Source organism: Coenobita brevimanus, chromosome 40, assembly GCF_032717465.1.
Source record: "Coenobita brevimanus isolate Jiangsu-jjx chromosome 40, ASM3271746v2, whole genome shotgun sequence".
NCBI classification, from domain to species: Eukaryota; Metazoa; Arthropoda; class Malacostraca; order Decapoda; family Coenobitidae; genus Coenobita; species Coenobita brevimanus.
Window position 1 is genome coordinate 49810176 of NC_136993.1, and position 23787 is coordinate 49833962.

Consider the following 23787-nt stretch of genomic DNA (forward strand, 5'->3'; position numbering starts at 1 on the left):
GAAGAGAGCATTGGATGCGAGAGGGATGTCTGTTGAGCAAGGAAGAGTGGCTGTGCAAAATGAGTTGTAGAAATAAATGGAGAGAAACTGTATGAATGAATAAGTTATGGGAGCGGAGCCCTGAAGGGGATGAGTTCCTCCCGCATTTGGCTCTGATCAGCTAGTCAGGTCAGGTGCTTGGTGTAAGGATAGATGGGTCTGTTATGATGTGGCAGGGGTAAACCAGTTCTGCTGTCAGGGCCCTGCTGTGGATGTCACTGAGTTGCATTGCTGAGTTAACCCTTGTGCGGTGTGGTGCGGTGAGGATCTGTCCGTTCTCCCTTTTGGGGCAAAGATGCTTGAATGATCATGTGTTTGAATGCTGGATGAGTAAATGGGGAGTGTGTGTCCTGTCTCGGCTACCTCCCATATACCTTGGAGGATGCAGCCTCAGAGTTATATAGATAGATGGATGTATATATATATATATATATATATATATATATATATATATATATATATATATATATATATATTAGAATAACACCATTTGAATCCGCAAGAGTTTGTGTAGAGCAAAAATATTTTGTGATGTAACCTGGAATAATGTATGGTTGTTAACCCATCATTGAAGTGACGTCTCAGAATGATATGATGCAATTCATGACACAATAACAATTTCAGGTGGCATCACGCATTTTGGCAAAACAGCCAAAGCTGTCCAAACTCGGTAAAACTATTATTTAAAGATTCAAATTCATACCCGTGTTTGGATCATTTCTTGTTTGAAATAAGAACCAAGTCCAATTAGTACTCAAGTATCTTAGCTATTGAAGTCAATGATCGTAGATAATGAGCAAGTGGAATATCTTAAAAAGTAGAAGCCGAATCAGACATTCTAAGCATGACTTTCATTCTCAGTGACCCCAAATCAGTAAAAGTCTGGACTATGTCTCGGAAGCATTTTTCCCATTTTGAATAAAAACTTATTTCCCCCACCCCTGTTCCCACTATCTCCAGGCCCACTTCCTTAGCTCAGAAGAGACTTTTCGAAGTCATAGGAGAGAATAGGTATATGGACCTGTTTGTTACCTTTCTATTACTGGAGGTGATGAAAATGGCATCACAACCTGTGGTAACAGTCTACAGAATTTATTAAATTTTTAGACTGTTACCGCAGAGTTGTGAATGCCATTTTCCTCACAGCAGTAGTCCAAAAGATGATATTTGTTGGTCCATCCCTATTTCTCCTCCCTTGACTTTGGAAAGAGTCTCTTCTAAGATAAGGAAGTGTAGTCTGGAGATAACAAGAACAAAGTGGACATGAATTTTTATTCAAAATTGAAGAAATAATTTTTAGGTTTGTTCAACCCCCTTCATTTCTGACGTACTTTTAAAAATTAATAACCAAGACGTTTCTTGGGTAAACAGTGTTAATTCAGTAATTTCTTTAGATTATGTTTGTTCGTGAGGAAATAGACTGCTTGGGAGGTAACCTGAAAAATCAGGGGTGAGTACGTTGATGGAATGATGGGCCGATTCCAGAGACACTGAGGTAGATTTCTGCACCGTTGTGTCCCCTTTTACGAGAGCGGCATTGCCTATGTTGGATCTACCTGAGGACTTCACCTGTCCATGACCCTCATGACTATGGTGTCATTGAAGCCCCATCTCTTCTACCACCTTTACTCAACCTCGCCCTTTGTCAGACCATTGCACAGGTAGCTATCACTAAAGCTTCCAACTTTGTCCTTTGCTCCATCTCACTCATTAGTTCGTCCAAGTGTCACTGTTTCGCCATGCTGGCGAAACTACCTATCTGACCTTATAACCCCACTCTCACTTATTCCAACTCATCTTCCACAGCACGAGAGCATATCTTATCTTCCACAGCACGTGAACATTTATATGACCATCGGTGGAGTTCTGGGTGTGGTGGAGGGAAGTGTAATGAGTGTGTGCGCTTGGGTGGTGCGTGGTTGGGAGGGGAGACAGGTGCAAAAGGGAAAGGGAGACAGAGGCAGTGACAGAAGAAGGGACAAAAAACTGTTTTAATGTGGAAACAGGTGAGTGGAAAGACTTTCTGCTTGTCAAGAAAGTACATCAGAAAACTCTGCGTATGGGACATTACTTAAGGATTTCACCTTGTTGTAACTCCAGGTAGTGATGCTCACCATTGTATAAAGTCCTTAATTAAGGCATCTTTAAAAAATTTCTGCAGGGATAAGATTATTTTGAAGAAGCTCGAATTTATCATCAGAGGCAAAATGAAATATGAAATAGAGAGATAAAACACGAACTACATTCGTCTACAATGATTAATGTAGGCTAAATGCTGTTGCAAGATATTCTTCCGCTTAATTACTGTAGACCCGATTCTGTCTCTACAGTGTGTTAATAGAGAGAAAAAAAAATACCAAACGTTTTGCAGATTTTTTTTTTTTTTTCAACAGTACAATAGTTGACAACGTTATTCGTCAGCATAATTTATGGACAATTCGCATCTTTCCTTTCGTGACTAATTTTTTAAAGTCACCATGTAATTGTAATTCTTCTTATTTTATGCCATTAGCCGAGTACAGTCGTGTACAATTTGCAAAATTACGTTGTTAATCATTGATACGATGTATTTTAAAGTGTTGTATCAAACCCTAACAGCGATTACGATCGAGTGAGTGATATACGAAGTAAGCAAACGATTCTCAGTTAAGTCTGGAAATGAGTGGCCTGGCCCAACCTGACCGTCACGCTAAGCAGAAGCTAATAACTTTACTCCTTCATAAAGTAGAGTTTAAATTCTTCCTGCATATGATACATTCATTCAATAAATTTTATCAACTAAAAACTCATCCATAAAAGGCGATAGGGAGCCTATCTTGGAATCTCGAGATTACTCCAAGGGAGTGTTCGGCTCTCTAAATGTGATACGAATCAGTTACGAAATCACATTAAAATAGATTTTCAGTCATAACACTGTGTTTTTTGGCATCAGCTCTATCAATTAAATATCGGAAAATCTGCGTTATATCTATCATTAGATACCTTGAGTGGAAATTGGTGATAACATGACACTCACTCGTTTGTCATGCGCCTCTGGCAAAACGCACTTTTACTGGTATAGTATATAATTATTGTAAAACCCTTACTAATATTGGATAGCCATTGGAGTCCCTTCTTTTGCAAAAGTGTTGGTTTTAGTGTTGCCATGTTTACAAGCTCACCTGCAACTACACTCTGTTCAGAAATTTAAGATTTCCATTGTACAGTATATTATTATATGTTATCGGTATTTCGTTTTGTTGCTCCATCAACGCTGAAAACCTAATGTTTGAGGGAAAGAAAATCGTGATTATATTGATACAGAATTTTTAGTATTTTTATTTTATTATTATTATTAGCTGTTATTATTATTATTATATATTTTCAATATGCAAAGAAAATCTCCAAAACTGTCAGCCATGGTGTGGATTGGGCAATGTCCTGGTGAGTACTGCTGGTGTGGGCAGTGGTGAAAGTATGGATGCTTGCAGAGGCTGTGGGTGCAGGTGGCATTGGGAAGGTAAGAACTGTACCGCAGTTCATCCATCACATTCCTATACGGCTGGGCCATCCTCTTGCAGGAAGAACCGCCTAAGGATCCATCCGTTAATGTCTCTGGACAGGTAATCACTTAAATATTGAAAAAAGCATAGTATATCATCCCTGTCAGTTACCCTTGGACATTCCTAACACTTTGAGTATGATATATTTTGATTTAGAGATCTTTTACAGTATACGAACTATATGGAGCAAGTTTCCATGTACTTCACCACAAAAGGCTTTCCCCCCATGTAAAATAGTTTTGAGGTAATATTTTTCAGTTAATCTTGTTTCATCGTACTGAACGGGTGAACTAGTGGTCTATAGTATTTTATAATTGATGCTTAGTACAGTTGGGAAGCAATATGTGCACTGACTCGTTATAATGACTGATTTATAATTGAGCATGTTGTAGTGATGTTGGATTGGCTGGTGGCTGGTGTTCTGCCTCACATCATATCAACGGGGTTCAAGTCTGCCCTGATCGCTCACCTCCTACCGTCCAGGACAAGGATAAGCCGGTGGAGACATTTTCAAGACGTATGGCTAAACACCCCAGGCTGGAAATGGGGTGTTGAAGTGTATGGATGATGTCGGGGGCTACTTGCCACTACTTTTCAACGCACACTGACTTCACCTACTGTCAAAGCTGTATATGAAGGATTTGAGAGCAAGTGAACTAGCATCTGAATTCAAGCATACAAGACTACAGTATAGTAGACTATAAATAAAGTTATGAATATGGTAAAATGCATTCTCTGCAGTAAACGAAACGATGGTAGTGTACAGTTCTTTGAAACTGAACGATGCCATCTTAAACGCCCAGATAAAACTTTGAATATTAGTAAAAGTGTTGGTATTATCCATAATTACACAAGTAATAAACCTCTTCAGACAGAAGAGGACGTAGGAGTTTTAGTATCAGAATTCTCCAAACTGTTTTCATCATAATCAGCAACACATTCAAGGTAAAATAATTCTTATCCACTATATTCCACCTGCCCATTCGTGAGGTTAGATAGTTACCCCACGGCATTACACATCATCACATACTGATCCCATTGGGGAAGCAGTATCTGAAACATTTCAGGTCAGTGAACCTTGAACTTATCAAAAACCTTACAGACCAACTTATTAGGAAATTGTCATTTGAAGATACTGAGTTTAAAAGATACTGGAAATTGGTCTTTGATAGCATGGGTTTCATTTTAGGTTTTTGGTTTCACAGGAGCCGTTTGAGTTAACGGTAAATATTAACCACATGCACTGTTATTAATTGTTGGTATGATACAATTGCATTTTGAAATATCTTTGTCAAACAGAGGTTATTTCATTATTATTATTGCTATCATTGATATTATTTATTAATGATAAAAAACACTAAAAACCATGTGAAAATATAAAACAGTCAACACCAAATCATCACACCCCTCTTCAGCCATGATGTTCATCTATCAGTACCACAATCTTACGCAGGAATGTAAGACTGCACAGGAATATAATCAAAGAAGCAGTCAACACCCTCCGCAGCAAGCCGAATCATGGCAGAAGAGTTCAGTCACCGCCGCTGCTAGATGATATGAACTGAGATTACAGTATTATATATATATATATATATATATATATATATATATATATATATATATATATATATATATATATATATATATATATATATATACCATGGCCTCCATAAAGGGAGCCAAACATAGTTTGGCTCCGATAAGTTTAGTGATATCCAGTGCTTCCGGCCTAACAGTGCTTCCCATAAATGATGAATTTCTCACTTGCATTTAAATTCGTTAGTTCCATCGATTAAGCTTTACTCATGCGAGATGGAAATGGATAATGAATTGCCATTTTTGAATGTTAAAAGGATTATCAGGGACCAAAATGTTTTGAAGAACTAAGGTAGCATACAGAAAAAACCTACAAATATTATGTCATACGTTCATTACTTTTATTCAAACCATCATAATATTAATGTCAAAAGATCTGTGTTCATATCCATGTACCTAAGAGCATTATAGAATTTCAGACCCAGAATTTTTAGATGATGAACTCAAAAATGATTTCAGAGTATTGGAAAGAAGCTAAATAAATATCCACAAAGCATACTAACTCAGTGCCACAATACAGCCAAGAAACAATTCCTTGAAGGGAAAACTAATAAGCCAGATCGCCAGAACATTCAAAGAACCCTTTGTCCTCCCTTCCCAACATGAAAATTTTGCTTGATGCTGTTCACATACTGAGGAAACTCAATGTACAAGTAGTATTCAAATATGAGAACACCATCAAAAAAAACCCTCATCAAGAACAGCCCCTTTCCAGTAAATCAGGTGTTGTTTACAAAATCCCGTGTAAAACCTGCAACAAATGATGCTTTCATAGGAAGCTAATCTGGAAAAGATTTAGAAACTAGAATCTCACAACATAAATACAGTGTAAGAACAGCCCAACAGAGTAGTGGTTTTATTTCAACACAAAAGCATCCCAGTGATCACCATATTGACTGGACAGGGCTCCAAGATTCTAGCAAGATCAAAAAGCTTAGATGAAAGAAATGTAATAGAATATTGTCTAATTTCTGGCACATATGAAAAGAATGTAAACATGAGCTATGGTCATTTTAAGTGTGATAAATTGTTAACTGAATTAATTTTAAGGCAGTATCCCCCAGACTAACACGTGATTGTTCCCTGTCATCTCTTGGTGGGTGTAGTCACACCTGTGTGGGACACACCAAGCATTAATCCTCTAGGTCTTAAGTTAAGCAGCAGTATTTATCCCCTCCTCCCCCCCCCTCTCCCCTCCCTCTTTCCCCTCCTCTTCCCCCTCCCTCCCACTCCCCATTCCTCCCCTCCTACTTCCTCCTCCTTTGTCACGTGCATTTCTAGATTCAGGTCATCCTTTGTTTGTGTTCCACTCAGTGCTGCAGGTGACCATAAGTTAAGCCGCAGGTAAAAATTCAGGTACATCCATTGTTCTGTGTGCCTACCTGCTGCGGTTGTGCATAAAAGACCTCTACCCTTCACGATTCTGTCTCACTGTGTCTGAAGATGTAATATACGAAAGTACTCTACTGTTGCTCCTTTCTATTTCTCCTGTGGTTAGATTTGCATACATATATTCACGGTGAAAATATATATATATATATATATATATATATATATATATATATATATATATATATATATATATATATATATATATATATATATATATCACTACAGTACAGAAGCATTTCTTCCTATAGATTCCCGATTCCTACTAAGCTTCATGTCGTCTGTCCTTCTGGTCTTCTCGCACGCTGTTCATCAAGGTTTCTCTTGCAAATTTTCTTCAGTGGTGGGTCTTCTGCACAGCCTTTATCTTATCATTTCAACCAATTCTTCCACAGTCCGCAGGTAACTCACTCTTACTGCACGGTAAGCTTCCCAAGATACTCTACCATCACTTTCTTGAGGTTTCTTCTTAACTGGATCCCCATTATAGCCATGAACTTCACTGGTTTGGGGCCTAAAAACTGGGGCATCATAATTAAGGCCAGGACTTAAATCTCCCAAATTCTTATTATTCAACCCTGCAATGCTACCTTTAGATGCTTGGGATCCGTCAAGATTAACCATACACTGTCCATTCCTTTCATACGCTCCCTATACACTAACCTGAGACTCAGCAGTGCAATATTTCTCTACAGCCACAATTTTCTCACTGATTATCTTCACATGGTCAACTACATGCTTCAACTGGTTATCTACATGCTCTCTGCACTCCATCACTATTTTTTCACTAATCTCCAGTTGGTTGTCCACATGCTGTTTGCACTCTGTCACTATTTCCTCACTAATTGTCTTCAACTTGTCGTCTACATGTTGTTAACACTCCATTACATTATTCCTTACCTCGCTTAGCTTCTTGCTGCTGTAGCTTGGTGGATCTACTTCCTCCGTAAGCTGTTGCTGTTGCTTTCCTTCATTTCCCCCATGAATGCATCTAGCTGTCCTTGTATCCTCGGTTTGTAATTCCCTCTGTTGCTCCTCTGATGCCTCTTGGAAGTTGCTCATATCCGTTCTTTTTGTTCTTCACGTTGTTGCCTTCAGTAGGCTCCCTATTTGCCTTCAGTAGTTCCCACCTTCGTGCCTTTTGCTACTAGTGTTCTTCAGAGTTTGTTCTGTCCTTCATTCAGTTCCTCAAACACTGTTCTTTTGTATTTTCTTTAGTATGTGCCTGTATTAGTTCCACGATTGTCGCCAGGGAAATTTCCTCCTCGCTTGTGTTCTACACCTTCTAGCTTCGATGTCGAAGGTTAGACTCACTGCGATGCCCTGAATAATAATTCCACACTCCCTGACGCCAGTGTAACGTCCCCAGTCCCACACTGCTACAGGCTCCAACAGCAGTAGATCAGTACAGGAAGGACGTTGCTCAGTGAGATTGTTCTTCTGAATGGTCAATGCTTCTTTAGGTGTGCAGTACACAAGATCAGCTGAGGCAAAAATAAACACTGGCTTCTTAAAGTTCACTGTCTTTATTTCCCAAATAATTCCACTTAATGCTTTTCAACTTCACTGTTCTCACAAGCACTGGAGCTATACGTATACACGTTACTAACTGCTATTACACTTAATGCTTAACAACACATCACAGTTAGTACACTGAATGATTGACACTTCACTGTTTTCTCAAGTTCCAATATTATACAAACTTAAATTACCCGTCACTGTTTGCCACTGTTTTCACAAGTACCAAAAATATACAATCTTCACTGACACTGACACTGCACTACACTCAGACTGAACCAAAACCGACAACACTTCAAGCTAAACTGAAACCAGACTATACTTGTAATATATATATTTTTCTTCTGGCCTATCAACCATTGTGGCCGAAGCCCCTGGTTATTAAGGCCGGATATATATATGTACAGTATATACATTTAAACATATATACATATATATACAAACATACACACACACACACACACACACACACACTTCCATGCATACATACAGACACTTTCATGCAAACGTACATATATATATATATATATATACTGTATATATATATATATATATATATATATATATATATATATATATATATAATTTATTTTTTATTTTTTTATTTTTTCTTGGTTTTATAATTTTTATACCTTATATTATAAAGTAAAACCTAATCTATAGACCCTAAATGACTAATCACCTAACAGACAAAGAATCGCTAACCTATACTAAATCCTACAGAGGACCAAAATAGCTAGACTTACACACTAATGGTAAAAATACCTCGACTAACCAGAACACCATCAACTGCAGATATGGTAGTGCCTTTCTACACATGACATACCTGCACTCATCACCTGGTGACTGTCAGTCGACGCACTTTAATTTCTAATTTATAGGGGACATCAATATATGAAAGGGAACCAGACGAGTCAGGAACATTTCCATATACGTCAGCTGTCGGCACTAATTAGAATAACTTAAGCAAGATGGTATAATGTATTTACATAATATGTACAAAAAGTGAGGAACCTCGGCCAACAGACCACCATCGACTGCAAATGTCCAATACCTTTCTATATTGAACACTTGCACTCATCAGCTGGTGACTGTTAGGCGAGGAACGGGGTTTAATGTAGGGGACATCAATATTAGAAATAGATCAGTGGGAAGGAGGAACTATTTCAAATACGTCAACTGTCAACCCTAATTAACAGTACTATATATACATGTTCACAGGTGATAAAAACTATAACCATACAGTAAAAAAGTCACATCACTCTGATCAGTCCGGTCTCTCTCAGGAAAGCCATCAATTTATCAGTCATAACAATGTCCCCATCACCCAGGATGGTGGAAAGGGTGAAGGGGACGTCTGCTGCACCGCAGTAATTTATAAGTGAAGCACGTTCACGAATGAATCGCCGACAGTGCAGGATGATATGACTGATAGATAACACCGCATTACAGATGTCACAGTGCAGTGGGAAGCATCTTTCCATATATGGTTTCATATGAGTTAAAATGGTGGCATTAAGCCGTAGCCATGCTAATACTTTTTCCTCAAGGCGACTGGGGCGGTTGGCGGTGTCCCAGTCGCCTAGGTGTGGCTTACAAGTTGGAATATCTAGTCTGGTTCACTGACCTTGCCAAAGAAGATTTGATTTTTTTCCAAGAGATAGACTCGACCGTAGATCACGAGGAACGTCCCAAGTCTCCTCGAGCTCTACAGCCGACTTTGCAAGTAAGTCAGCCTGCTCATTGCCGTAGATACGACAATGACCAGGCACCCAGATCAGCGTGAATGACTTGTTGCATGAATGCAACTTATTAACGATGCGGCCCTGGATCTCGTGAGAGTCTGTAGTACAAGATGCAATTGCCTGAAGGGCTGATTTTGAATCTGAAAATATGACAAATGAGTCATGCCTAGAATTGAGAGCATAGTCTATGGCTTTGTCAATAGCAAAAAGTTCAGAGGTAAACACAGATGTATGAGTTGGCAACCGATACCTAAGTGCACATTCAGTCGACCACACACTTGCACCCACACATTCACTTGACTTGGAGCCGTCGGTGTACAATTGATGGGACCCCAAGTGACGAACAATGATGTTACGAAACAAGTAGTGGAACTCTGCCTCCAGCGCCTTGGCCTTTGGTCCTGGGAGCTATGAGACATCCACTGTAAAGCCGGGTGACTCCCAAGGCGCTCTATTTTTAAACACCAACTTGTCACAGTCACTGGGGTCCACACCAAGCTCCTGAGTCAGTAAGTGGAGGCGAACGGCAAGTGGGTGACGCACCCCCTGCAGAAGGTGGTGGTATTGACGCAGGGGGGTACAAGCCACATTGCCGATACTACTTTTCCTAAATGTCCTTACGCCGTAGGACTATGCCAGGTGGTCACGGCGAATACGGAGGGGAGGCACATTCGCCTCCTCTTCCATACGAGCCACACGGGTACACTGGACGGCTCCAAGACACATTCGCAAACATTTATTCTGTAGCACATCCAATCCTTTCAGCGTGGCATCGGATGCCAAGCCATACACCTGTGCGCCATAGTCTAGCTTCAATCGAATAAGGGACCCCAGGTAGTACCCGCTAGGTACTTGAGGACATTTAATGGTTTATCGGAACGAGCAAGCAAAGTATTAACGTGAAGTTTAAAATTAATTCTACGATCAAAATGTATTCCTAAAAATTTTACAGAATTTTGAAAAGGTACTGCCTGATTATCCAAAGTTAAGCATAAATTAGGTACGTTACGATTAGTGAAGATTATAGCGGCACACTTACGGACGGAAAACTTAAATCCCCACTGCAAGGCCCATAATGGACGGAGTCAAGGGCTGCTTAAATCCGCCCAGCCGAAAATTGTGCATTACGGGAAGAGTGCCATATTGCACAATCGTCAGCATAGAGCAAGTATTTATGATTCCTCAGAACGGGAGCTGATGACAGAATATCATTGATCATAATACTAAATAAAGTAGGACTAAGCACACTTCCCTGTGGCACCCCGTTTTCCTGGATAAATATATCCGATGTTACGTTACGGGGAAATTTGACAGAGAAAGTTCTGTCCCTTAAGAAATTTGAAATGAAAATAGGCAAATGTCCTCTTAAACCATAAGCACAGAGCTTCATTAGTATACCGTGTCACCATGTCATGTCATAGGCTTTATGGATGTCTAAGAACACCCCTATCATGAATTCTTTTTTGGCAAATGTCTCTGCAATACAATGCTCCAAATTCATTAAATGATCTCGTGAACTTCTGTATTTATGGAAGCCACATTGTTGATCATTTAACAAATTCTTTGACTCTAAAACAAAAAGAAGCCTATTGTTTACCATACGTTCCATGACCTTACATAGACAAGAAGTCAACAAAATAGGACGAAATGAAGTGGGATTCATAAGACGACCAGCCTCTTTGGGTATCGGTATGACATGCACAAAGTGCCATGAGTTTGGGAACGTTCGAGACGCCTAAATCTCATTGTACAATGCTAACATCTTAATCAGGTTGTCCTGATTAAGATGCTGGATCATACCATACGTGATGGTGTCTGGTCCAGGGCTGGTGTCTTTACAGGATTTAAGGGGAGGGAGCAGTTCATCTAGCGTAAACTCTTGGTTGTACGGGGAGTCTACGTCTTCTGTGGGAAAGTCTAGTATCTGTAGCTCAGCCATGCGTTTATGTTGTTGAAAATGCGGATCATAATTGGCTGAGCTACTTACATGAGAAAAACTCCTGGCGAGGACGTTAGCAACGTCCACGGGCTCGTCATATATGTTATTATTTACCTGAAGGGTAGTGATCGGGAAATATGGGCCTTTATTATTTATTATTCTTATAGTGGACCAGACTTTACGTAATGGTGTTGTACGAGTCACCGTGGACACAAAGGACCGCCAGGAGTCACGTTTGGCCCTTCTTATTATTCTCTTTGCTTCAGCCCATGCCTGTTTGTAAGCAATAAAGTTTTCCTCAGTGGGCTGACTATCAAAAATCCTGTATCTCCTATTGTGTTTTCTTAATCTTGTCGGCAATCCGGCGTCCACCAATGTGCTCTATGCTTTGCATGAACTGTAGAAGTCTTGGGAATAGCAGCCTCAGCTGCGTGTAATATGGAAGTAGTTATATTTTCGACCTTAACATCCATGGTCTCCCCAGATATATCTAAATTGGCGATCCTTGAGAAGGATCCCCAATCTGCTTTCTTATAGTTAAATTTTGGAGGTGGAGGGTCCGAAATGATGTCGCGTGTATAAGAAAGACAGATGGGTAAATAATCACTTCCCAAGGAGTCATCATAAGGGTCCTATGAGAGATCTTGATGTATACCAGGGGAGGCCAAAGATAAGTCAATGGCCGAAAAGTTACCAGTACGATCATCTACACGAGTCGCTCTACCATCATTCGGAAGACAGAGGTTGGACTGTAGTATTAGGTCGGCTACTTGCTCCCCACAACCATCAATCCTCAAGCTACCCCATTGATAGTGATGGGCGTTAAAATCGCCCAACACTAACTTATTTCCAGGCAGATGTTCAAATAGTGAATATAAAGGACCACTATCAATGAGGCCATGTGGAGGACAATACAGAGAGGAAATAGACAGATACGTGTTATTAAATTTTACTCTGCACGCGACCGCTTCCAGAGTAGAATTTAGAATCACTTCCGTTTGTGGGTGTGATTTGTGTGTGTATATGGCTACTCCGTGACCTTCATCTCTTCTATACGAATGGTAGTGTTTTAACTGTGGAGGATCAGGAGGATCCTCCAGGAGCATCTCCTGTAAACAAACAACGTCTGGCCTGTGTATAGAAAGCAAGATTGCTATATTGTGTAACTTATTCCCAATACCTCTACAATTCCACTGTAGTATAGTGAATGCGGCGGTTTAAGATTTACAAGGGGGGCCAGTGTGTTTAGTTTATGCCCCCCGCGACCAGGCGAGTGGCTACCGGTGGACCTTTCCCGGTGCTTGGTGACGGAAACCTCCATATTATCGTCAATAACAAGGCTCCCAGATTCCACTGAGGAAGAGCTATTCTTCCTCTCCCTCGCTGGACTAGAGCAGGGAGGACATGAGGACGTGGCTTTGAAAGGGTAGTGAAGTTATGTTTTACAGTCTTGTCAGGCTTCGATTTAGGCTTGACTGACTGAGAAGCAGCAGCGGCCTGTGAGTATGATGAAGCTTTAGGGAGGTCAGTTAGAGAGTTGGATCGTACAGGAGGTTCAGAGGTGGAGGTGGAGGTAGAGTGAGTGACTTGATTAACAAGCACGAGATCAGTCTGCGTCTCCACAGTGCACATCACAGGGCAGGACGTCACCGCCGAAGCATAGGACCTATTTGGTGTGGGAGTTGCATGCAACTCCTTCACCTTTTTCCTTGCTTCATAGAAAGAAATGCCCTCAGTCGCCTTCACCGCACAGACCTCTTTCTCCTCTTTCCACTTGGGACAATCCCTAGAGGAAGTGAAGTGAGCACACTTCCAGTGAAAGCAGCTGACAGCCTCTGATGTGCAATGTTCAGCATCATGACCTTGCGTTGCGCACTCGCCACAGACTGATTGGGAAGCCTGACAAGACTTTTCATGATGTCCATATAACTGACATTGTAAACAACGAAGTGGGTTAGGGATGTATGTCCTTACGTTAACAATTTCATATCCCACTTTGATATGGGTTGGGAGAGTCACTTTGCCGAAAGTCAATATAACCGTTGCCGTTTTCATCCTCCTGCCCTCGGAAAATCTCGTGATGAAATGGGCTTCAATTACATCTTCATGAGCAAGTTCACGTATGATGTCGTTCTCTTCCATGACCATGAGGTCCCTGGAAGTGATGACTCCCTTGCAGGAATTCATGGAGTGAGGGATCGTCGGCACAACATCATAGCAATGGAATTTGCTCAACCTCATCAAATCCTTAACCTGGGACGAGTTTGCAGTCTTTACTAGGAGATCTCTGCTAGCAAGTTTTTTCACCTGTTCTACCTCTCCTGCACATCCATCAATCATCTTCTTGATAATGAAGGGATTGAGGCTGGACAGGGGAGTAGAACCAACCACGTGCAGCAAAACAAAACTGGCATTTTTGACGTCAACATCTAGCAGAGGGCTTGTCCGGGTCGGTTCAGTCTGGGGGTAGTCCGTCTGTGAGACAGTCGGGGGTCGGTCAGGACTACCTCCCCCTCTGATGGGGGGGGAGGCAGCAGTGACGTCCGCCATAGTGACCACTTCCCCCTAAAGGGGAAAGTGGGAAGATGGAGAAAAAACAAACAAGGGACAAAAAAAAAACAGGACAACACACCTATGGCTAAGATTGCCCTCTCAAACCACTCCAGGGAGGCCCGACCGTGTTGCTTCACGTCCCAGAGCAATCAGTGGGGGGGGACCCTCCGTGAGCGAGTAAGCAAAGGTAATCTTAGTAAATAGATATAGACACTTACTATATCTCTAGCAAGGGTAGGGAGGAAAATTAGTACTAGGTAATCCTAATTTTAACGGTTTAATTACAAAACTAATGCCGGTGAGGCAGCCCTGAAAACTAGAGGAGAGCCAGAAATACACGTCTAAACTCTCCACGACGCATAAAAGTCCACTTGTAATAATCTCTACCCCATCTTGTATAAGCCTGCATTACTCTCGAAACTTCCAACAGTTGCCAACTCAGAAACAGCCCAAAACATGCCAGAGTTGTCTTACATTACATAACATCTTAAATCATTTACCATACGAACTTAAACTACATGATTTAACAAGCAATCACTTAAATAAAACATTATTGAGAAAACGAGCACAAAAATAAATAAATGTTTAACTTACGAAATAACTATGCTCACAAACAACAGGAAAACTGGCAACTCTGATGACTCGTTCTGGAACTTTCGGTACGAGAAACGTCTCAAAGGTACGAGACTACCTAACTGGCATATCTCCCTTTCATGACAATATATATATATATATATATATATATATATATATATATATATATATATATATATATATATAATATATATATATATATATATATATATATATATATATATATATATATATATATATATATATATATATATATATATATATATATATATATATATATATATATATATATATATATATATATATATATATATATATATATATATATATATATATATATATATATATATATATATATATATATATATATATATATATATATATATATATATTTTTAAGGAACAGAGAAAGATAATGAACACTTCAAGTGAGAATACTAAAAATCACTACTGTCCCGCAAAGTTCCAGGTTCAAAACAAAAGAGTTAGGTAAAATTACAAGTTAAAGTTTAATGCTCAAACTAACAACTAAACATTCAGGACTCATAAGGATAATGTAATGGCAAAAAACAGGTTAAATATATGGTTAACTGCAATAGCCTCTATTAACACGAAATTAGCAAGAGTAAATTTATCTAAGTCAGCCCTGATAAAATGAGAAAACCGGATAATTCTCAGTTAATGCAATATATATTATTACAGATACAAAATATTATTACTAATGGCTGACACCAAAAACACATGAATCACAAAAACCTCACCAGGCCCACGAACCAACACCCCATGCTACACAGAACAAGAAAAAATGTAATAACACTTATACTCAAATTACACATCAGCTAGATGGTTGGAGATTTCCTGAGCACTCACAAAAATAATAACAACTGTACAGGGGAGGACAGAGATGTGAACAAAATGAGGAGTAGATCTAAGTGGCAATTAATGCAGAGACTGAGCTCATTATATAGGGGCCGGCAGAGCTTGATACAACTTGTAAGAAGGACGCGCAAATGAAGCCATAGGGGACAAAGAGTTGACACTCCTGCTCTGAACAACAGAAAGAACGACTTACTCTACTATAAGGGAGGAGGGGGGGAGGTAGGTAGAACACGCACTATGGAAGCCACGAGGCGAATCGTGATCAAGCATGCAGCATACTGTACGTTAGAATTATGCAAAGGATGATGAAATCATAGGCTATGTAACACCTCCCCACAAAGAAAAAGAAATTTACAAAGGAAATTTCTTATTACTCTAAAACAATCTGTCTAAAGTCTAGATAAGCAATCTTCAATAAAATTTTCTTTCCCCTTGATATATTGTATGTCTAATGAATACTCCTGAAGAAGTAGACTCCATCTTGTCAATCTCTGATTTTTATCTTTAAACTTACTAAGGAATTTCAGCGGGTTATGATCGGTATAAATGACTATGGGGTCAAGACCAGAACACAAATAAAATGAAAAATGCTGTAAACCCAAAATCAAGGCCAAAAGCTCTTTCTCAATAGCTGAGTAGTTCTTTTGAGGTGGAGTGAACTTCTTACTGTAATAAGATACAGGGTGTTCAATACCCTGATCATCCTCTTGCAGCAAAACAGCCCCAGCTCCTGTATCACTTGCATCAACAGCCATCTTAAAAGGCTTAGCAAAATTTGGAGTACCGAGCACTGGCTGACTTAATAGGATAGCTTTAAGTTTGCTGAAAGAGGATACACAGTCATCGGTCCAGACAAATTTAACTCCCTTTTTCAGTAGGTCTGTAAGTGGTGATACTAGAATTGAAAAGTTAAGAACAAATCTCCTCTAATAACCTACCATTCCCAAAAATCTTTGTAGCTCTTTCCTACTTTTAGGTCTGGGAAGATCACTTATAACCTGAACCTTAGCTCCTGGTGGTGCAACATGTCCATCACCAATTACGTACCCAAGGTACTGAACTTTAGCTTGACCAAACTCACACTTTGATAAATTAGCTACAAGATTAGCCTGAACCAAACGCTCAAGAAACTTACTGACATGGCATAGGTGATCTTTCCAGTTGTCACTGATGATTAATACATCATCAATATAAACAACACACCCTGCCAAACCCTCTGTTACAACATTCATGAGATTCTGAAAAGTGGCTGGTGCATTCTTCATACCATATGGCATTACAGAACATGCAAAAGTCTTTCCTAGTGTTACAAAACATGAGATCTCCCTAGCACGTTCAGTCATAGGTACTTGCCAGTATCCCTTTAACAAATCAAACTTACTTATGTACCTAGCCTTTCCGATCTTGTCTATGCAATCTTCCACGCGAGGGAAGAGGGTAAGTGTCTGTTTTGGTTATCTGATTAACACGTCTGTAGTCGATGCAAAGCCGCTGTGACCCACCTGGCTTAGGGACTAGAGTGACAGGAGAACTCCACTCGCTCTGACAAGACTCAATCATCTTGCGGTCCAACAGGTAGCCAAGCTCCTTCTGGATGAGAGGAACTTTCATTGGGTTCACACGGTAAGGAGGCAGTTTAATTGGCTTCGTGTCTCCAACATCGACATCATGCATCAACACAGTGGTTTTTCCTGGAGTAGCACGGAACACTTGCGGGTACTCCTGCAGTAATGCCGAAAACTCCTGCCTTTCCTCGGGAGGTAGATGAGAAAGCTTAGTCTGGAGATCATTCATGATATCAGGATTCTTCTCCAAACTATCACTCAGGTTCATGCTGCATGGGAGAACTTCACTTGCAGACTCGGGTGGAACAGCTACAGTGCAGACTGGGTTATTTTCGTCCCGCCTGCGATATAACTTTAGCATGTTGATGTGACAGTGTTGCTTGTTCTTTCTATGATCTGGTGTGGCGATGACATAGTTGACATCACTGAGTTTCTTCTCCACGAAATAAGGACCACTAAACTTGGCTTGAAGAGGTTGCCCATGCACCGGTAGCAGAATCAAAACCTGATCTCCTGGCTGAAAGTGGCGTAACCTGGACTTCTTATCATACCAAGTCTTCATCTTCTCCTGAGCAGCTCCTAAATTCTCTCTCACCAGCTGTAAAGCAGTGGACAGCCGTTCTTTGAATTTCATCACATACTCCAGCAGGTTGACGTTATCTTCCTCCGACAGCCAGCAATCCTTGAGTAGCTTAAGGGGTCCTCTTACTTCATGGGCAAACAGTAGTTCAAAGGGTGAGAAGCCCAGTGATTCATTTGGAGATTCTCTTGCGGCAAATACAACAAATGGAAGACCTTTATCCCAGTCTTTCTGATGTTCCAAACAGTATTTCTTAAGCATCGATTTGAGTGTTTGATGATATCTCCCCAACGCTCCTTGGGTCTGGGGATGGTAAGCTGAAGACGTGATCTGGGTGATGCCCAACTCTTTCAGAGACTGCTTGAAAACATTTGACATGAAATTACTTCCCCGGTCTGACTGTACCTCCTTGGGCAGAGCAAACTTGGTGAAGAACCCTAGCATTTCCTTAACCACGTTCTTTGCTGAGATATTTCTAAGTGGAATGGCTTCAGGATAACGAGTAGCCATATCAATCAGGGTCAACACATAAGACAATCCTGAAGAAGTCTTAGGAGGAGGGCCCACAATATCCACCAACACTCGGGTGAATGGCGCCTCAAAAGGAGGAATGGGAACTAGAGGTGCAACCTTTTCGGTCTGATTACACTTCCCCACAATTTGACAGGTGTGACAAGACTTACAATACCAGGAAAAATCCCTGAAGATACCTGGCCAGTAGAAGTGCTTCAAAATGCGTGCCACAGTCTTCCTCACTCCAAGGTGTCCTGCCAAACTGGAATCATGAGCCACTCTAATGATATCCTGCCTACAAACACGAGGGATGACAACTTGATGTACAACCTCCCATTCACAGTCGGCTGAGGCTGTTGGGGGTCTCCACTCCCTCATAAGTACTCCTGACTTTATATAATAACAAGTAGAAGCACCGGCTGACTCTTCCTCACTGCAAGCAGAGTTAGCTAGACCTTTCAACTCAGGGTCAGCAACCTGCAACTCAACCAACTCTTGACGAGACAAATTATCAACACTACGGGGTACTGCCTCATCTGGTGAGTGGTCCAAATTAGCAAGAAAAGTGTCAGCTTGGATAACATCATCACCATCATTATCCTCTAAGTCACCAGTAACTTTAGACTTAGCCCTAGTGACAGCACATGCAGGGAACACATCAGGGATATCACAATCCTGGGTCGCAGCCACTGGTTCACTAGACAGCTGAGGAGCTGGACACACTTGACTTCCACCAATATCATTTCCAAGTAAGAAAGTTACACCTGACATTGGAAGTGTCTCAAACAACCCAACCATAACGGAACCATTAACAAAACCAGACTCTAAATTCACTCTACACAGAGGGACAGAGAAGTAATTATTCCCTACACCTTGTAAGATTACAGTTTCATCAGAGGAATTAACATTAGAGCCTAGAACTCTGGTCAGCATTAGGGATTGGCAAGTACCTGTATCAAGATATATTTTAACTGATTTCCTGTCATTACTGTCCAGAGGACTGACAAAACCGTCAGACAGGAAATTAGCACATGAACTCTTGAGAGTGTCACCCACGTTACTGCTCAAAAGAGGAGCTTCATCATGAGAATTTAATTTACCCCTCAAAGCAGGTTCAGTTAACTCAGTTAAAGAATTCTGGGAACTCTCAAGGATGGACACTAGACCAATTGACTGAATATTTAAAGACTCCTTTTTGTTCACATCACGCTGTCTCCTGAAACATTTCTCTGTAGTATGACCAAGCTTACTACAATAAGTACATTTACTTTTCTGAAATCTAGAGGTGAAGCTGGTATTTACTTCCTGAGAAACATCATCTTTATACTCTTTCCTGTTACCTGTACTCTGAGTAGAGGCAACGTACTTACTCTCAGCTTTCCTTTTTTCTTTAGAATATCTCTTGTGAGTGAGAACATATTCATCAGCTAAAACTGCAGCATCAGACAAATTATCTATTCTTTTCTCATCAAGATATAGGCTTACATCTTTATCAATACACCTTTTGAAGTCCTCCAGCAAAATCACCTGCTTAAATTTATCAAAATCAGAATCCACATTCTTAGAATTTAACCACTGCTCTAACAGATCTTCTTTGATTTTTGCATACTCAACATGGGATTGCTTATCTTGCTTATAAGTTGTCCTAAATTTTACTCTATAGGCTTCAGGAACAAGCTCATAGGCCTTAAGAATCAAGCTCTTAACTACATCATAATTATCAGATTGATCCTGAGGCAAAGATGCATATTTTATTTTTTTTTTTTTCATAATAATCATGGCGGCGCAACTGCCAGGGTCATATGCCGCCGTATAACAAAGAAGTAAAAAGCAAAACAAAAAACAAAAAACAGAGGATAAGCCAGACAATCAAAAAGGAGAAATTCTAAATATCCTTAAGAAGTCCTGCCTCCTTCACAAAGGAGAGGGTTGCCCCTCCCAAGACACAGGCATCCTCCCCAAGCACGGAGGAAAGATGATACACACCACCATCTGTTTGGTGGTCAGAGAGGAACCGACGCCGCAAATCCTCAAGATTAGGGCACTTCACCAACAGGTGCCGAACAGTCAAGGGAACCAGACAGTCATCACAGAATGGAGGAGGAGCCCTCTCCATTAAATAACCGTGAGAGAAACGGGTGTGGCCAATGCGGAGGCGGCACAAAGCACTCTCCCATTGACGAGGGAAGCCCTGGTAACTGAATGAGCCCACCTTCTGGCAAATCGAGCGCAACTTATTGGCACCCACAGCATCCCAATGCTCCTGGCAACAGCACCAAACCCTGAAGGCAATAAAGGAGCACATATCAGCAGCAGGCAGACGATACAGAGGGGACTGTGCAAAAGGGGGACCAGCCGCTGCCGCCTTGGCCAGCTGATCAGCTCGTTCATTCCCTGCCACTCCTACATGAGCTGGAACCCAACAGAAATCTACACGACGTCCACGACGCCCTAAAAGGAAAAGCCACTCTAAAATGGATAAAACCAAAGGATGAGAGGGATTTAAAGACTCCATTGCAGAAAGAGCACTTCGTGAGTCACTAAAAACAGTAAAAGCAGTGTGGGGGAGAGTGAAGAGAATCTGAAGGGCAAATAAAATAGCAGTCAGTTCAGCCGTAAAAACAGAAGCAGTCACAGGAAGGCTCCCACCTCGACAGAAGGTGGGAAACACCACACCAAAGCCCACACCCGCATCAGACTTAGATCCATCAGTATAAACTGGTATGGAGTCCCCATGAGAAGAGGCATGCTCTAAAAACAGAGAAAATAAAACCTGAGAAGGAAGGGAGGCCTTACTGGATGAGAAGAAACGACAAAATGTCACCCTGGGGAGAAGCCAGTAGCCCACCCTCGGGACACGGTGGGGAGTGATCGGCACAGAAGGAACAGAGAAGCTAGACATAATTGACTGCACCCTGAAACCAAAGGGCTTTGGAAAGGACGGCCGAGTGGCAAAAATAGGTGACCGAGAATCTTGAGAAACCTTAACAGAGGGCACAGAGTCTGAGAGACGAGATAAGCGATACCAACATCTCATCAAAAGGGAAGAGCGGAGCAAGTCTAAAGGAAGGACACCAGCATCAGCCAACAAACTCGAAATCGGGGAAGATCGGAATGCCCCAGTGGCGAGACAAACACCAGCATGATGTATGGAATCTAAAATACGAAGCCGGGCTTCTGAGGCAGAGGAATAAACTTCACATCCATAATGAAGTTTGGATAAAATCAGAGACTGATGCAAGAGGAGGAGGGTCTTGCGATCAGCTCCCCAGTATGTGTGCGCTAAAACTTTCAAGAGACCCAATGCTCTGAGACACTCAGCTTTTACGTACCTCGAGTGAGGGACCTAAGTCAACCGGCTGTCAAAAATCAGCCCTAAAAACCGGGTTTCCTTTAAACACGAAATACGACGCCCACCTAAAAAAAGGTTTGGGTCATGGTGGACTCCACGAAAGTGGCAAAAATGCATGGTAATGGTCTTCTTGAAGGAAAATCGAAAACCTCGTTCATCAGCCCATCTAGAGACACGGTTGAGAGCCATCTGCATCCTCCTTTCTGCCATTGACATCCGTGAGGCAGTGACAGAGATTGATAAATCGTCAACATAGAGAGAGCCACGAACACCATCAGGGAGCACAGAAATAACGCTGTTAATTGCCACTGCGAAAAGGGTAACACTTAGTATGCTCCCTTGTGGCACACCATCCTCAAGGGGACGTGCAGTAGACAGCTCACTCCCAACTCGGACCCGAATAAAACGATTAGATAAAAACTCCCTGATAAAAGTGGGGAGTTGCCCACGGAGACCAAACTCATAAAGAGATTGCAATATACCATGATGCCAGGAAGTGTCGTACGCCTTCTCCAAATCAAAGAACACTGTGATATGATGCTGGTTAGTTGCAAAAGCCTGGCAGATGGAAGATTCTAAAGAAAGGAGAGCATCTGTGGTCGACCGCATCTTCCGAAACCCACACTGGACTGGAGACAAGTAATCACCTTTCTCTAAGTACCACACGAGCCGACTATTCACCATCTTTTCGAGGACCTTACAAAGGCAAGATGTCAGCGAGATAGGGCGATAATTAGTGGCCTGCAAGTGATCCTTACCCGGCTTAGGGATGGGAAGAACCACAGCAACACCCCATGAGGTCGGAAACCCACCATTGCACCAAATTCTGTTATACAGTGACAACAGAAAATGAAGAGCTGCATCAGGCAAGTGGTGTAAGAAGGCATATGGGACATCATCCAAGCCTGCAGACGAGTCGCGACACTGCGACAATGCCGTCTGAAGTTCAGAAGCAGAAAAAGCAATATTATATGACTCCTCCACAGTAGATGGAAAACTAAAGCCCAAAGATTCCAGGTGCCGTCTGCGGCGTGCCGACGGGGATGATGTGTCCTTCTTAGAGACATTAGCAAAATGAGCTGCAAATATCTCGGCAACAGACAAAGAATGAGCCACCACCACACCTGCATGAGATAAAACAGGAGGAGAGGGAACGGGAAATTTCCCCGAAATCTTCCTCATCCGTTTCCACACTTTTGTGAGAGGAGTCTGTGAAGAAATTGAAGAAAGAAATGATGCCCAAGACTTCCTCCTAGCCTCCTTCATAACCTGCCAGGCATGAGCTCGGGCCCTCCTATATGCTGCTAAGTAACCAGGATCACCTCGGTGACGACGAAGTCGGGAGAAAGCAGCACGTTTAGCCCGAACAGCAGAAGCACACTCATCAGTCCACCAGGGAACTGGACGGCAAGGAAAGTGACCATCTGTTCTCGGAATACTCTGCAGTGCCGCCGAGTGTAGTAAGTCTGTGAAATACTCAACAGCAGCATCAGTGCTGACAAAATCCTCCACACATCGGTTCGGGGAACACAGCTCCTCAAAAACCGGCCAGACCACCCTATCCAAGCGCCAGCGGGGAAGATGACGCCGAGGCACACTCTGTGTTGATCTTAATAAAATAGGGAAGTGGTCATTGCCATGTAAGTCCGGTAACACAGCCCATGTAAAATTCAGGGCTACCCCTGCAGAGCACAGAGACAAATCAATAGAAGTAAAAATACCCGTTTGACTATGGAAGTAAGTAACTTCACCAGAATTTAAAATGTACAGGTCCACATCCTCCACAATGGAGGCTAACATAGTACCTCTAGCATCAGCTGTGGAGCCACCCCACAGGGGATGATGACTGTTCATGTCGGCCAGCAGGAAATAGGATGAGGGAAGTGCACGAATAAGATTTTCAAGATCAACCCTCTCAATAGTGGCACTAGGAGGGAGGTACAAAGAGCACACAGTATAATGATGGGGAAGGAAAATCTGGAGA